This window comes from Oryzias melastigma, linkage group LG15 (genome assembly GCF_002922805.2).
Source record: "Oryzias melastigma strain HK-1 linkage group LG15, ASM292280v2, whole genome shotgun sequence".
Lineage (NCBI taxonomy): Eukaryota > Metazoa > Chordata > Actinopteri > Beloniformes > Adrianichthyidae > Oryzias > Oryzias melastigma.
In genome coordinates, this window is record NC_050526.1 from 4,068,786 (window position 1) to 4,086,534 (window position 17,749).

A 17,749-nucleotide genomic window follows, 5' to 3' on the forward strand; every position below is an offset into this window, starting at 1 on the left:
CATGTGACTTTAGTATCTACCTTCATGGCTACCTGGATTGCTAATCTAGTAGCCCAAAGCTAAAAAGCAAAAAAATACGCAACAATAAAACGTATTTAAAAAGTTTTTTCGGGGAGAAAAGAGCCAATGAGAAAACTGAAGAAGAGCCTTTGACTTAAAAAGAAAAAATAATAAAGCTGCTGTTTACAGACTAAAACAGGACTTTTCCTCGACATACAGAATTATTGAGACAGTTGTTCATGAAACCGCTCTAAACGCTGCCACAGACTTGACTGTTTCGCACACGCAGATAAATCAAATCTCATCAAATTTCTTGTTGTAGCATTTTATTTTGAAAACAGATTTTCAGAAACCGGAAGATTAAAAATGCTAACTTTTGCCCCATTTGGCGCGATCCGTGAAAATAGTCTAATTTAAACCGACCGGTGACCTGAAAAAGGTTGGGGACCACTGCTATACAACATCTCTGATGGTTTCTGATGATGACATTTGTCCATCATTTAAACCAGAAGTTATCTGACATAAAACGAAATTGAATAAAAATCATCCAATCAGAGATGATAATCAGTGAATCAGTTTTGTTTTTTAACATTTCATTTTCATTTCTTGGGTTTTCCAAAACATTTCATTTTTATTTATTTTTTTTAATTGTGTTTTGGTGCTTTGATTTTTAAAGTTGAATTATTTATTTATTATCTGTTTTGCTTTTTTAATTGTTGTGATCCTTAATATGTTTTTGCGCTGAGTGATTTGTTGGTGTGATTTGCACTGCAGGGCCGCCGTATGTGAATCCTTCATGAAATTTTTTTAAATTAGATTTAATGAGTTAAGTTTTTATTTTAATTAACCAATTCTCAAGAGGAAACAATTAAACAAAGATTGTTAAAAAAAAATCACATTATTATTATTATTATTAAAGCTGTTCTACTTAACTTTATGTTGTCGTTTCGATCTATTTTAATTTGTGTTTTTTTTTATCTTACAATATCATACATTTTCCCATCATTGCCCACAACACGTTTTTCACTTGTGCGTCTGAAGAGGAAAATTTCCCATGCTGCCTTTACCGAAATGAAGGCTGCAAATAACATGGTTACACGCATGATTAATGAAGTCATATAAACTGATATCTCAAAGGAATACTGAATCACCCTAATTGATGCATGCGGTATTGATTGTGGCACCCTGGTGTCATTTGCACATGATTCAGTAAAAGTAAACAGTGGGCGGCAGTGTGTGATGGCACTGCAATCTGTTCTGGAGCCTCTCGAATCAGAGGCATTAAGCTGCCCTCAGACAACTGTAGGGATTTAATAAATGGATGCTTGTCAGGCAACATAACAAAGATGTGGAGCACCTATTCTATGGGAATCGCTTTTAGAGGTGCTGCCATTCTTCCATTTCCACCTTTGCAAAGAGAAGAAAAAATAAAAAAATCATGCTCCTTCTCTCCGTGGCGCTTGAAAATTGAGTTCTGCTCACAGCCTTGAAGTCATGCTTGCATCAGCTGATAGACATCGGCATTTCATCCATCTTCCTCCACAGGCTTTTTATCATAAGTCTATTTTGACACGCTACAGCAGGAAAAAAGGGCTGGAGTGAATATTAAAAAGCAACATGGCTGAATTCTATTAAGCTGCTTCAGTTTCAGGGTCATGATTTTCTGCACAGGGACTGGCTGATACACTTTCATGGTGGTTTGCTGAGCCGGAGCCACCGTGAATGTTACACGGAAAGTAACACGTCTTCTTCGACGCTTCATTTGGAAGCTGCATGGCTCCCAGAAGGATCTATGTCTGAGGAACAGCTGGGGCTTTCCTGCACCATCTCCTGACCTTTTGTTACTCAGAGCATTCAAGAATACAAATGTGTTGCTTTTTCGTTTCTTTTTTATGACGTAATCATTGGGGAACAAACAGCTGATAAAAAAATACATAAGTCAGTTATGAGCTTTTTTTTTAAGTACGAACACTCAATATAGAACTAAAGAAACACAGGAAAAGAGGCCATGTGTGGGAGTCCATGTCATACATTATTTATTCTTGAGGTCATTCAGCAATATCAAAGCAATTAATAACATTTAAGGCAAAAAAATGTATTTTTCCTCCCCGCAATTCCATTGTAAGCCATATCAGTTAGCAATATTGTTATCACCTTTCGACACATCCCGTCGGAGATCACCAGATCATCATCTGCAAATGTGGTTTGGCAGAAAGTTTTACACCAGAAGCCCTTTCTAATACAACCCTGTATTCTATCTAGAGGGTCGATCAATGCCAATTTAGGTATAGGCCCTGATATTGAGTATTTCAGCATATATTGGTATTGGCATCGATATTGGGTATTTTAAAAAATATCGGTCTCGCTATCAATATTGCGCATTTCAACATATATTGATGTCAGCCTTGAAATTGGGTATTTCGACACTTATTGGTGTCTACATTGATATTGGATATTACAACACAAATCATATCGCCGTCAATATTGAATATTTCGACACATATCGTATCGGTGCAGATATTGGGTATTTCGACAAAAATCGGTATCAGCGTTGATATTGGTTATTTTGACATATATCGGCATTTGCTTCAATATAGGGTATTTCGAAACACATCAGTATCGCCGTCGATATTGCATATCTCAAAACATATTGATGTCTGCGTCGAAATTGGTTATTTTGACACATATCGATATCGGTGCTGATATTGGGTATTTCGACACATATCGGTATTGGCGCAGATATTGGGTATTTTGACACATATCAGAGTCTGCACTGATTTGGGGTATTTCGCCGTATCGGCACCGATATTGAGTATTACAACACAAACCGTATCGGTGCAGATATTGGGTATTTCGACAAAAATCGGTATCAGCGTTGATATTGGTTATTTTGACATATATCGGCATTTGCTTCAATATAGGGTATTTCGAAACACATCAGTATCGCCGTCGATATTGCATATCTCAAAACATATTGATGTCTGCGTCGAAATTGGTTATTTTGACACATATCGATATCGGTGCTGATATTGGGTATTTCGACACATATCGGTATTGGCGCAGATATTGGGTATTTCGACACATATCCGTATTGTTGTCAATATTGGGTATTTTGACACATATCAGAGTCTGCACTGATTTGGGGTATTTCGCCGTGTCGGCACCGATATTGAGTATTACAACACAAACCGTATCGGCACTGATATTGGGTATTACGACACATATTGCCTATGGCCTTTTTTTTAATTTAAATCTTACGGGCCAATATTGAACAGGTTATTTTTGGCTCTGAGGCAGCCGTGCCTCTGTCTTCAGCATTGTCAATCAGAAATTGAAACTGTTTGCGGTAAGGGGGTTGGGGGAGGTTAAACCATAGTGGAGAGAAAAGTTTTCCTTGAGGCCGCCTGCATGGATGTGTCCAAGGTACGTAAACTTAAAAATTCCCCTGATGTTGTGGTAAACATCTGCCCCCCCCATATCACAACGTTGTGCAGAATATTATAAAAATGTAGTTTTATGGCGTAGTTTGTATTTTTGTCAAATTTGATGCCAATATATTCACTTTAACAGCAAATCAATAGCGGGCTAAATATCAGCCAGACTTAAAAAAATATCGGTATCGTATCAGCCTTGGAAAAAAAAAAAAACATCTGTCTATCCCTAAATTTATCTGGGCTGGGGACAGGCACAAGGAGACCCAGACTCGTGTCCCCCATGTGACTACATAGGCAGCAGCGTGAAGGGTCTTGTTTAGTGACTTACACTGGAGTAGGCTCATCGCGCCTCCTGGGAAACAAACCCAGGCGCCAGTCCTGCATCCAGCCAACTGAGCCATGCAGCTGCTGAGGTATCTAGCTGCATCTGCCAAAATCTTTTTTGCCTCCCTGTTTTAGTTCCTCCATGGAACAGTTTGTGGATTTTAAAGTAAGTAAGATTCTCTATAAGATGAGCCTAGTGTTTTTCATCCTATCCCCTCTAGATATATCTTATTCTATGATTGTCTAACACTTTCTCTTACATATTTTCTCATAAACTTAATGTAGACGTTTTTTTTCCAGTAAAAGTGGAATTCCTAATGTTTTGCCTTAATGGAAAGACTTCTCTACACATTTGATTGAGGATGAGGTATTATACAGTTTAATTTGTACCATTCCTCGTCATTTGGAAGATAAACAGATGTACAATAGCTGTTTTCAGTTTGTTTGCAGCTACCTCTTTATTGTCTTCTTTACCCTAAAAGGTGTAGGATGAATACTACGACTGTCATGTGCCGTTTTTTAAAAAATGTATTTCTTTAAGAAACAAAGTGCAATTTTTTTTTTTTTTTTTTTTAAGGAAAACTAAACAGACAGGCAAGTTCGTCAACTCATAGCTGGGAAGGAAATGTAGATGCATGACTGATTCATAAAAGTGACAACAGCGCAGAAAAAGGTCCACATTTGTCATTTAACGTTCAACTTTTTTTTGGAGGCACTTTTTATGACTCAATGAGACTTCATAACAATAGAAGAAACTATAAATGAAAATGTTAGTGGGTAAAACTCAATGGCAGTGAATTACATTCATATGGAATAGGCAGCTTTAAACTGGTGAGGTTTCGGAGAGCAGAGTGGTCGAAAGCTTTTTTGCTTAGGTGGGCTGACGGAACAGTCAGATGAAGAGATGATAAAGATGTGAAGGAGCCGATGGAGGTGGCAATGTGGAGGAGACTCCATAAATATGGAGGAGCACAGTTGTGGATGCCTTTAAAGGCGTGCAGCAAGACTTTGCATTCGATTTTGAATTTAACCAGGAGCAAGTTGTCTGCAGTGAAGCAGTGGAGGTGGATAGATACGGTTAAAAGAAGGGGCCCCAGGACAGAGCCCTGGGGTACACCTGAGGTGGTAGTGTGATCTGATAAATTTCAGTGGGATGTACTAATTGAAAAATGTAGAATTTAAATATTTAGAGGGTTAAGAAACAGAATTTTCAGACAAATAATGTTTTTTTTTCCAGGGATTGCAGCTGTGACTGAATGGATGACACTTTTTGGGGGGATTTTCTTCTTCGAGGAATCAAAGGAGAATAAAAAAACGTATGTGGGGTGAATTTTACAAATTGAACCTGACATGTAATAACCCCAAATATGAAAACCTTTCATGAAGCCTTTTTTTTCATCCAGAGGGAGCTACACTGAGTTTGATAAATTGCTTTGAGTGATATCTGTTGATTCTTTTTTCTTTTTAGGAGTTGCAGTGAAAAAGAACTAAGTTTAGCAGACCTCTGTGGCCTGCTCCTCAGTTTGAGGCTGATTGCTCAAGGCTGCTTTTCCCACTCTTAGAAAGCACCTCCTTATTCTCACTGGTGCTCTGTTTTTGTTTCTTCAACCTCTAGTCTTTCAGCTTTTTCATTTGCTGGTGACAGGGTTACATCCTCATTTGTTTTCCTGAGTTGTCTCACACTTTATTTCTCACTGTTGTGGACTTGGTGACATCCAGCACAACAGAGAAGAAAATTGGAAAAGAGATTTTTTTTTTCTCTTTTCTAACTGATTTTTTGTCTAGTTTCTATGTATTCATTTGTCTGTGTGGGTTGTACTTCTTGTTTCATGCAAGTGAAAGAACCTTCTGCATTACAAAATGTTAGTGTAGCAACACAAATGCTGCTGAAAAGACGAACAAGAAGGCTCAATGAAAAAAAACGACAGCCTTAATTAGGCTAAAGAGATATTTTTCTAAGGATGACAGCTTTTTTAATGCAGCCAAAGATACCTCTCGTGTTGCAATGATCTCATAAGTGTTTGATGTCTGGAGATCAAAAGAGGTAACAAACATGAAGAGATGGTCCGTTGTTTCTGTAAAACTCAAACGTTGATTTCTTTGAACTACATTAGCCAATCAAAGCTAAGACTTTTTTCCAAAACAAAGTAAAATGTAAACACAGAAAGAGAGAACCAAATTAATGTGATGATTTAAGAAGGTTGTGTGGCAAGTATGAATGAATGAAATGGTTTATTTCAGGCAATAATACATGAAATGACAAGTTGATCGCTTGAAAGGGAGTGGAAGGAAACGAACTTATATAATCACACCTTGGCTCAACCATACCATTTTCTCTACATGAATTATCAAAATCCAGTTCAGGACTTAATATCAAATATTTATACCCTACAATCATAGATTCAGGTTAAGGATCAGTAAGATCAGTGATGAAATCACATTTCAAACATCCACAAACAAGTCATTTATATTAATCAGTACCAAAAATCTAAATGTACTCAGACGATTATCGTCAGGAAAACATCATCCACATCAGTCAATACCAGAAGCCCAAGAATATTCAGACCATCATCGCCAGAATAAATACCCCGGACCAACCAGCATCAGAAATCCAGATGATAATCTATAATCATTTTAACATATTCCAGACCTCCTGAGGAAAAATCATCTACATTAGTCACTGCAAAAAACATTAAAAGTATTCTCAATAGAACAGACAATTGTCCAGATTGCATTCTTTAATGAATAATAATAATAATAAAGTAATAGTAAGTAGAAAAAAATCAAGAATATGTGCATAAACAGTGATACATCACAGTTTAGGAACAAGTTTAAGGCCACGTAATCGTTCATCGTTGTTATGACTAGAGACTGTAAGCTGTTATATCAAGGGAATTGCACTCAAGTTGAGAATCAGGTCAAAGTTCACATTCAGCGGTTTCTTGAGGTCACATTTCACACTTACTTCGCTTCAATTAAAGGTTCAAACATGCGTAATCCCACAGTTCTCAAAGTCTTTCATGGCTTTTATTTCCGGAGGCTTAGTCAGGTCCAGTGGTCCGAGTGGTTTGACAAAGATCCTGGAGTTCTGGACCCAAGTGAAATGGATCTGTTTTCTCTTTCGTAGGAGTCTCGCGTGCTTTGCCAGATCTGCATATTTCGAGAGATGATCATTAAGATAAGCAGACGAACCCCTCAGGTGTATTCGTTGTTTCATCAGAGCTATCTTGTGCTTTTGATTAACAAACCTAATCAGGATCGCTGGTTTATCCGTATTCTTTCTCCGAGGAAGCGGATGACAGACCTCAACAGTATTTAGGTCCAAGAAAATCCCTTTAGACGCAAGAAATACTCAAACCTGATTCTCCACGGTCGTATTAGCATTTATCACAGCTTTGTTAGCATCCATGCTAACGTTGGTATCACCAGGCCGTGCCCGGAGTTCCAGTTGAAGTCCTGTGAGAATAATATTATTCATCCGTACTTGTTGATCAAGATCATGCATTCTTCTCTTTCTTTTTTTAATTTATCCATTGCACCTTGAAAGTTAGATGATGCTAAAGTAGGCATCCAACTTGTATCACATTTTAATGGTTCCAACACAAAATCTATTGTACAAATAAGCTTAAACCAGCTAGAGGTATTTTAAAGATAAACTTTAGCCGCAAAAGTTAAGAGAACTTAAAACAAAGCATAACCAGGAAAAAATCCAGTCTGTGAAAATATTGTTTGATATTAACCATTGTGCGGTTTTATGGGGTCCAGATGACACAAGGGTTACACCAGTCCGTGATCTAGAAAATTTTGGGGACCACTGGTCATCACAGTGGTGATGTACGCAAGATATGACAGGAGAAGGAGTAAACATGCCACCTACTGGCAAACAAAGTGACTGTGCATAGGCAAGAAAGGTAAAGAAGGATTTTGAGTGCAGCCGGGTACTGCGAGCAATCAAGTCCCCGTTGCTTTTAAAGCCCGGTTTTAGTACAGCTGGTGTGCTGTGAGTAGGCCATAAGCAGGAAACTTCTTTTAAAGCAGAGGATGTTGTCCCCTCTAATCCCAGTGTGAGCTGAGATAAACTCCAGCCTGATAACCATGTGTATTCCAGATAAAACGTCTTGGATGTGAGTCTCTGAAGCAGTGCAGGGACTGTGTACAAAGTATCCATTGTAGCCTGTAAGACTTCTTTCCCTCCTCACGATATTTTAAAAGTGAAAACATGAAGAAGAAAACCCTTTTTTTTTTTCAGCATGATCCCCTTTTTTGAGCCAACTAAACTTTTTCTGTATCCAGTTTTAAACATTTAGAAAAGTTTAAATAATATATTTATCTTCTGTTTTTTGGTTGTTAACATGCAAACATGTCCACATTCTGTAACATAAGATGTAACCGTTTGTGAAAACAGAGCTTCCCTTCTGTAGGGACCGCTGCAGGTCAGGGTCTGTCAGATCAGCTGAGGGTGCAGAGCTGCACAGTGGAGATAGCAAAGCCCAAACAAGCACATTGCACGGACACGCCCACCAACATGCAAATATCCCAGCATGGTTGACCTCACTCAGTTCCTTACTCAACTTCTATGGACATTGAGGATGCTCAATCAGCAAGCAGCTGGCAGTTGGTGATGGGGTTTGCTAAAATGAGACACTGGCACATGTTATGTGAGGGATTTGTGACATTCTCTTTAGTGACTTCTGCTCTTCCGTGTCATTCTGCCCTTTGGAAATAGAAAAACATGCTGCAGAATTTAGTTGTTCAGAAAGCTTTATCATAAATAATGCAAGTTCAACTTTCACAGCACTTTTGGATAAATGACACAAGACTTGTGTGGTATTATATTGAGCTTGGTTATATTCTGTGTTATAAACTGCTTCTACCTCACAGGTGGAGTATTTTATCACCGCACTTGACATGTTAAAGCTTAAACTGTGTCTGTTTTTTCAAACTCTTTTTTTTGCATCATTAATTTTGTTGCACAATAGTTCCTCCTGTTACAAGCTTCACTTGTGCAGAAATGAGGCAGGCACTGTTGGCAGAAATATATTATATTTTGAGTGAGTTTATCTTGAATATTTTTAAGTCCTTTGACTTCCGCCGTGCGTTTTGTGTTTTTAGTACATGTGAGTGGAAGATATTGTGGATTGTTTGTGCTCCTTTGAAATTTAGGAAATGATTTTTGATCCCACTGCAGCAACCCTGCTTACTGAGAAGGGTCAATCACTGACGTGGAGGATCCCTTTTGGGGAAAACACTGGAGATACAATTTTAAAAGGAGTCAGATTGATTAGAAATAAATAAATAAAAACAGATATAAATAAATAGACTGACATAAATCAGTAAAAGTTAGTTAAAAAATACAAATTGACTAAAAAGAGGGCATAAAACAATTAACATATCATATAACTTATGTTAACTAAATGCCAGATTTACAGAATTAATTATTTATGAGTGTCCTTCAGCATCCGACTCTTGTTTTACACTGAAACCCCCCGACTGCATCTTAGACACATTCAAGCACTCTTCTGCATCCTGTCATCACACTGAAATGTTTCTGGAAAGAATTGGCGTTCAAGCTCCTAAACTGTTTAAACCAGGGGTCACCAACGTGGTGCCCGCGGGCGCCAGGTAGCCCTCAAGGACCCCACAAGGTGCCCTCAGGTCTCTTCTAAAATTAGCACAACTCACTTGTGAGCTGCATCTAAAATTACATTTTATTATGTTGCTATCTTTTTAACTAGACTTGCATTTAGATAGATTTACAAATTAAAACATCTTAAAATATGTTCATAATACATGAACTTTAGACCTACACAAGTTCAAAGCTCATTAATTTCGTTGAAAAATGCTGCAGATTTGGTCATTAGTTCAAAATGTGACAAAATTTGTTTAAAAATGTGTACGTTGATTTTTCTTTAACATTAAATTATGATAAAAATGGAGTAACATAGTGAAAATGGGACATTTTCCATGAAATGTAAGTGATCATCTGAAAATGTAACAATTACTAAATTACAATTACAACAATTAATAAAGTTCTGAATATTGATAATATTTGTTTCCCAGCTTGTTGTCATTGTTGATAATTATGGTGAGAAATCAGTGTCTTTACATAGAAGAGAATCATTATTCATTATTAATCATGTATAACTAACTAAAACTACGCAAAATGTGTTATTTTAAATGGTCGCCTTTCATATGACTCAGCACCCATGAAGCAGCTCTCAGTTTCAAAAAGGTTATGACCCCTGGTTTAAACGCTACATTCAACAATGTTGGAGATTGACATCACTTTATTTCCTTAATCATACATTTATTCTACTTTTTTTTCTTATACTGAAAAACATTTTGTTGTGGAAATCAGACATTGTTGATTCTTCCTTTTAAAAACAAATAATTCTTAATTTACCCAAAAAAAAAAAAAAGCACCTTGAATTTGTGGATTAAAACAACTTTTATGTGAGATACAGTCCCAGTGCTTAATGTTATGATCATTAAATAAAACGAATTTTACCATTTTATTACAATGAAATAAATAATTAATATTCAGGTAGATTTTTTTTCTAAATCTTAATAAAAGTGAAGAATTGTTTTGGTAGTCTTGAGATATATCGTGATATCTGGATACTTATCGTATCGCCAGAATCTTCCCAATACACCCCCCTACTGCACACACTGGGCTCATAAAATGGTTAACCAGAGCAGACTTCCTTCTGTAGTACGTTATCAAAGACATAGTTGCTTTATCTCTTCAGGTCAGACTGTACAAAAAGAGCCGTGAGAGGAAAATCCACTGCTTGGCTCGAGGACACGAGAGGAATGTGCTGCAAGCGGAGATTACGTGTGTTAATGAGTTTCATTGAGCCTGAAGCCAGAATTTTAAATGTCTCAAGGCGGACAAAGTTTCTGGCTCTCATACACGTCTGTCTGAAGAAGCTATCAGGATCATTGAGCTGGAATCTTACAGTAAATGCTGTCTTAGGAATTTCTAATGATATTTACACCAGATGGCAGTGGATGCAGTTTGTTATATTGCATGCAAAAATTTGGTTATTGACAGAATAACTTTGTAAAAATTATAATATTTTGCAGTGAACTATTGTGTTTTCATCATCTGAAACAAACACAAATTGTTGTAGATTTTCTCTCTGCTTGCAAATGTTTCTGCCCACAGAGAACAAAGTAAAAATCAATGATGAAGCAGCACACAACAGTGATGAGGTCAGAGTGACTCACCCACCTCTGAGCCTCCGGCCACACATCAATCGCTCATTCACATTTTGACCAGAGGTAATCCTTCTCAGGGCACGGATTACTGTTTTATCACTAACGGTAATCCAATAAAGGAACCAACATGTAGCCGGAATTCAGCTCGTGTCTCACTTGTTAGCAATTATGGAAGACCTGACCTCAAAATGGGTACAACATCCCACAAATTTGTTTATGCTAAAGCAGGAAGAGAAGAGATTTATAAATATATATATATATATATATTTACAACTTTTTAACCCTGTGAAGCCCAGTTCAATAAATAACTGTCAGAAAATGTAAGATTTTTTAAAACCCCTTGATGAAATCCACAAAAGAAATATAGACAGAATTCATTTTTTTTTTTGCTCACAACAATGAAAAAACAATAGTAACACGGGAGTTCCGGAAAGAACTCTTATTTACTCACTGTATCAAATTTGATACAAACATTGTGTAATAACTGTATTATAAAAAATATTTATCAACACATTTTGCATTATTTCAGTACAGCAATAACGTTTTTCGAAAACTAGCTAAACTTTTCCCGCCAAAAGTGTTTTGGAGATTTCACGGAGGCAGCCATTTTGAAAGTCCTTCTACTGCCCCTAGTGGAATTAAAATGCAGTGCAGGACAGAAAATATAGACTAAATTCTATACAATGGGTTTTTATGAAAAGTTTAAATCATACTAATGAGAAATTGATTTAAAAATACAAATGGTTACACCGGGTTACGGTAAAGCAGAATATATTGTAAAAATATGCTTGATCTGATTAGATGAAACAGCATGATAAAGCCTTTCGAACAATTTATTTTGAAATCTTACATTAAAATCTGGCATCTTGTTTTTAAATAGAAAGTGATCTGTTTTTGCATACATGTTGTTTTTCTAGCATTAAGGCCTGGATACTTCTAGAAACTATGGATTTTAGCCTTTTCCTGTGTAAATGCTTAGTGGGTTATAGTGATTCTCCTACTCGCGTTTTTTGGCACTAAAAACGTAATCACACTTCTAACAATTTTAGCAATCTTGGTATCAAAATGTTCAGTTTGTTCAGGACATTTTTGCTTGTATTTTTTTGGTATTTATAAACTCTAGAGTTTTTGAAATACTGAGCAAAATATGCCCCATAGGAAATGAATGAGAAAGTCTTCTAATTTCAAAATTTTAAGTAGATTAGCTACACGCCTTTAACTATATTCATGGGCTATGTTTCATTTTTTATAGTCATTTTCAAAAAGTTTTGAGGTTAGCTAATTTTTTTAACACAATGCTAATGTTTTTGGCTAGTTTACTTAGGAGTTTTAGGCTATTTTGGAGTAAAGCAAGTATGAAAGCAACAAGCTATCTTTTGTTGGCTAATTTGGTTTCTACTGAGGTTTTTTTATGCTAATTTGGAGTTTAGGCGACATTTTAGCAACATGCTAACGTTTTGGGCTAATTCGTTTTCTACTGAGGTTTTATATTTATATTTGGGTTTAACTTCTATTTCAGCAACAGACTAACGTTTTTGACTAATTTAGTTAACTGAGGAATTTTATGTATTCATTTATTTTTAACAAAAGAATTTTAGGCTATTTTGGAGTTTAGCTAGTATTTATGAAACAAAGTATTTTGGCAAAATTTGCATGCATTAGGAATTTTTAAGCAATTTTACAGCCAATTTTTCAGAAATTGAGGTAAACTTCAGCGCTCTTTCACAGTTCTTTAATGAAATTTCCAGCCTTTTAGCAAATTTATAATTTTGCAAATAGCTTTTGCAATTTTCATTAAATCACAATAGCAATTAACTTAAATTGTGTCAATGTTTTCAGCAAAAAGCTTCAGCATCTTCAGCAAAAAGCATTCATACTAGCATTATCGCAGGAAATGCAACTTTTCTAGTTCCGTTTTATTTTTCTTTTGTTTTAGAACACTGCTTCTTCTTTAAATGAATCCGTCAAAACTTACAAAAAAAATGAAAGCAATATCAACAATAATTATTTTTCAATTTAAATTATTTTCTCTTATTTTCAGCAAAGGTTCCGCTTTGAGAAAGTTTAACAGAACCATCAGGGTAATGCATTTGCTGATGCAGCCAAACATGCAAGAATAGCTTTGTGAACTCACAGAATGATTATTTACCAACTCTGGGACTAACCTTAGAGGTGTATTGCACAGGTCTGCCGAACACGAATGCACACACGCCGGTTACTGTGCATCCTTGGTTGCCTCTGGGAATTCACTTTGCATTTAATCTCGATGCTTAAGGTTAGATTTGAAGACATTTGTAGAGATCTCAGAGGAAAGGAAAGTGAACTGCAGCTCAGCCGGGCTGCTACAACGTCTCCCAAGTGAAAATCAAATAATATTTATCCCTTTTGATTCACTGAAGGTTTCTTGATGCGTTCAGACTCGAAGTGCTCCCAAGCCACAGATGGGTATAAAGAATAGAATTCAACAAACAACAGATTTCATCTTGGTCTGTACCTCGCATAGTGTCGGAGATGGAAATAAACATGTCATGAACTCCACTGAATCAGCTGAATCTCAATTCTGCACAGAGGCTTTTTTGGGAACGTGGGAGGTCTAAAGGGACGGGCCTCGATGCCTGTGCAACATCTGTTGTCTCTGCATTCCCATCTTGATGCCTGAGCAGCATTTCCAGGTTATTCAAAAGAGGCTTTCTATCACTTAGGCCAACAGACGTGACATCTAAGGATACACTTCCACTCAAACCATCACAATACAGGCCAGCTTTCTGCTCTGACTTCACTGTTGCCTCTGCTTGCTGCCTTTGTGGAATCCACTGACCTCATTTTTCTTCCTTACATGCCGTGCCCTGTGAAGGTTTACCTCTGGTCAAAATGTGAATGAGCGATTGATGTGTGGCTGGAGGCTCAGAGGTGGACGCCCAGCCTCCCGTCCACTCACTGCGGTGAGTCACTCTGACCTCATCATTGTTGTGTGCTGCTTCACCATCGATTTTTATTCCCCAGACTCATGTTTATTTTAAAGGCCTGTGTGGTTCATCACACACAGATACTGATGCTTGTTAAGGCTGATGTTGGAACTGCATTCTGGGAACACATTCGGAAGCCTTGTTTCTTCTTTTAGCTCACCGTTGGATGCAGCTATAGTGAGGGCGAAGGCGTCATGTCCTGGACAAGTCTGTTTATGGCAGTTCTCCTAGCACGTTTGCAGCAGAAAAATTCTATTAAGGATGCAGTTACCTCTGTTATTTTTTCATTTTTTTTACCACCACAGTGTTTACACACTTCCAAAAATAGGCTTTAACCCTTAAAAAGGTTTAGCTCCAGTGTTGACATTCTTTCAACTACATAATTTTGATGGATTATTTAGCGCTGATACGTAATTGATAGAGTTGTATATTTATCACAAGGGGTGAAGGAAAAAATCGATTTGTCGATGTATTGCGATATTTTGTTTTGCGATACTTGTGTCGATTTAAAATGTTGACAATTTTTATTAAATTATTTATGAGCGTCCCTTCACAGTCTTGCTTCTGTTTTCCACCTTAACCTCCAACCACTAGTTGGCAGCAGAGCACACTGAGCCTCTATGAGCAGCTCTACACCGCGACCAAAACAACAACAAGATCTTTCAAATGTTCAGTCAGCCTCTTAGTCAGACATATACTACTTAACTTTGACAGGAAATGGGTGCTAAACCAAAACTCTGCGCCACATTGCTGCCAGTATCATATAAAAATGTGGATTATGGAGCTTCGTAGTGACTCAGATAAGAAAGAATTTCTGGAAATAATTGACTTTTGGTTTTCTTCACTTTTCAAGCACCCATTCAAGTTAATGCTAGATTTAGCAATCTTGCAATCACACTTTTAGAAACGTAAAAGTTACGGCACATTCATTCTATTTTATCTTATACTGAAAACTATTTTGATGCGGAAATCAGAAAATATTGATTGTTCCCCTAAAAAACAAATAATTCGTAATCTACCAAAAGAAAAGCAGCATGAATTTCTGGGTTAAAGCAACTTGTATTTGAGATACAGTTGCTTAATGCTGTGATCATTAAATAAATTCATTTTACCATTTTATTACATTGAAAGACAAAAATTCAGGTAGATTCAATTTAAGTTATAATCTCAATAAAAGGGGAAAAATTGTTCCTGTTCAGTTCTGCGAAATATCGCGATATATATTGTATCGTATCGCCAGACTCTTGCCAATACACACTCCTATTTATCACACATTTGCCCTGAGTGGTTTTGACTTTTCTATCTTTAATCTTCTTTCTTGACTACAGCAGTTTCTGGACAGTAAGTTGCTCTGGAGTATGAGCTGCGGCAGCCAAATATGTATGATAAAGATGAAAAAAAATATCAGAAATAAAGCGGATACCTCAACAGAGATCAGATATACTTACTTTAAAGAATTCCACAAAAGCATCCATAAGCATGTCAGTAAAGTCGGGGACTTTAAAGTTGCTCCTAGTACAGTGAAGTTCACCATCCACTGGAGGAGCTCTATCTGAATGACGGCCCGTTTAAGCAATATTTCTGTCCCTGTCACCCATTTTCATCATATATAAGTCGCTCTAAGTCCCAATTTTGGGAAAAATGTAATAAAATTTAGCAAAATATGGGAACGATTACAGACATTTCACACTAAGTTTGATTCATTTCATAATTTGTGGTTGCTGATCCGATTCACTGACCTAAAAATGGATCTGGGAACTATTTAGCCAAAATTTCCACCAATACCTGGTTCTGAACAGTGCAGCTGAAGTTTTCCAGATTTCATGTATTTCTTACAAGATAATCAAGTGTAAATTATTCATGTTTACAAGCAAGTAAGATTTTATAAAAAATATTACAATGGAAACATTTTTGAACATCCTAAGATACTGTATGGTCCCATTTATGCCAAATTCAAAGTGCTTCCACTTACTGGACTTCAATGATGGTTGATCACTTTTTGCTGTCATCACATGTACGTTGTCTGCTGTGATGGAGCTTGGACGTTTTTAGTAAATTAAACCTACTGTGACTTAATTTGAATGGTATTTTCCGGTATCAATTTATTTTATTTTGAAACAATGTTATTTAACAGCTTGCCTCAGACAGAACGATCTGGTTGGTAGGAATATAAATCGATTCATTGATTTAGTTGTTTAGTCGTTACTCCCCTGATTACAAATGTCTCTTTTCCCCAAGTTTAGGTCTAGTTTTTTTATCTCTCCAAACACTGAGTTCATTAAATAGATTAAAAGCTTTGTAACTAACCACTTAAAAAAACACTTATTTGTGTGGCTCATGTATATCAAAGGATCTCAGTTATATATACTTACCGACAATAAAAAGAAATTACTTCAGTGCCTTATTTTGAGTCGAAGAAAATGCTCGGACTGCTAAATCTGAAGTAATGTTTCCTGCAGTCGGCAGACAGTTTTGCATAATTTCCATTTGAGTCATACTCTGCTAAAGATACCATTTAGTTTCAGAGCATCAAATCCTGTCTTTTAAATGACTAGAAAAATGAAGTGACACACTCCACATTAAATTACTTTCCTGTTTTTTCAAGGATATTTTGCCAGGAAAAACTCTCCCCTGGAAGTCAGATAATATCTATTTTTTTTGTGAGGCTTCAGTTTAACGGCGAATGCGGATCATTTTCTTCCATTATTGCAGCTGATTGCTGCTTTACGAACCAACTGACAGCTGACAAGTTGGTCCATTAATCAGGTCTTGAAACATTAGTTTGTGAAACAACAACAACAACTTACTTGCTTGTTTAAATCTTTTCAACTCAGTCGCAGTAAAAAGGTTAACAGCATAAATATTGAATTTAGCCGGCCTGTAACAGATGGTGGAGGATGACTGTTGTGCAGAGATTGTATATTCATGTTGGCTGAGCAGCAGAAAAGGCCAGTAAGTTTAATACAGTACTTCATATTCATTAAAACTCAACAGAAATGACTGTCATTGTTTTGTTTTTGTCATGTTTATTCACCAGGATCAACACAATGAACTGTGATTTACTGGAGGAATTACTCATAAATTTTGCAAAACAGTCCAAAAAAGGACTATAATAACCTTCATTTTATTCATACTTCATTTTATAGCTATAGTTTAATGACAGAAAAGCTACAAAAGTCCAGCATTCTGTTTGTTTTTAAAATGGGAGCAAAAATGTAAAAAAATAAAAACAATTCCAGTTCAAAGTTGTTTGATTAAATCCCTGAAGGAAGGAAAAAAAAAGCAAAAATCTACACAACATAATCATGTTGCTCACGTTAACATTTAACTAAAAGCGCCATTCTGCCTCAGGAGAAGCTGTGTGATGCGGCCAATACCCCTAATGTTCCTGTTTACCTCCAACTTTGCAGCGTTGCACAGACAAAGGAACATTTTTTTTCCCCCCACAATTCCCTCTTTGGCTCCTCTTTATCTCACCTCCATTCTGCTAATAAAGAAAAAATAAATCCTCTTTCTATCTGCTATAGTGGCATAAATTCAAGTGACATTTCCGTTATGTAAACTCCCTGAACCAGCTGTCTATGCAGCACTAATTAAAAGATGGCATATGTGATTTCAACGTGCACAAATAAAATCGACATCTCGATAAACACCCGAATGCTGTTTAAGGACAGAAACAAACCTACATTATATAATTAGAAATCAGCAAACTTTTCATGTAGGTTTTTATGTTTCATCTCTTTAAAGAACCTAAAAAAGTCTTTATGTGATGCAACAGTTTATAATTATCCAACTTTGTGTTTT

The 17,749-nt window shown here is 36.5% G+C and overlaps 1 protein-coding gene across 5 annotated transcripts in view; it reads left to right on the forward strand.

Annotated features, from left to right (window-relative positions):
- Window positions 1-17,749, forward strand: part of grid1a (glutamate receptor, ionotropic, delta 1a) — a 395,293-nt gene that overhangs the window by 7,694 nt on the left and 369,850 nt on the right. For 2 of the 5 annotated variants that reach the window (XM_036215433.1, XM_036215431.1), the window contains exons 2-3: window positions 4,996-5,074; window positions 13,834-13,921. The exons of 1 other annotated variant lie outside the window; for it this stretch is intronic. The gene's annotated coding sequence lies outside the window, so the exon portion shown is untranslated. The remainder of the gene's footprint in view (window positions 1-4,995; window positions 5,075-13,833; window positions 13,922-17,749) is intronic. 2 more of the 5 variants (XM_036215430.1, XM_036215429.1) reach the window with 2 other exon arrangements.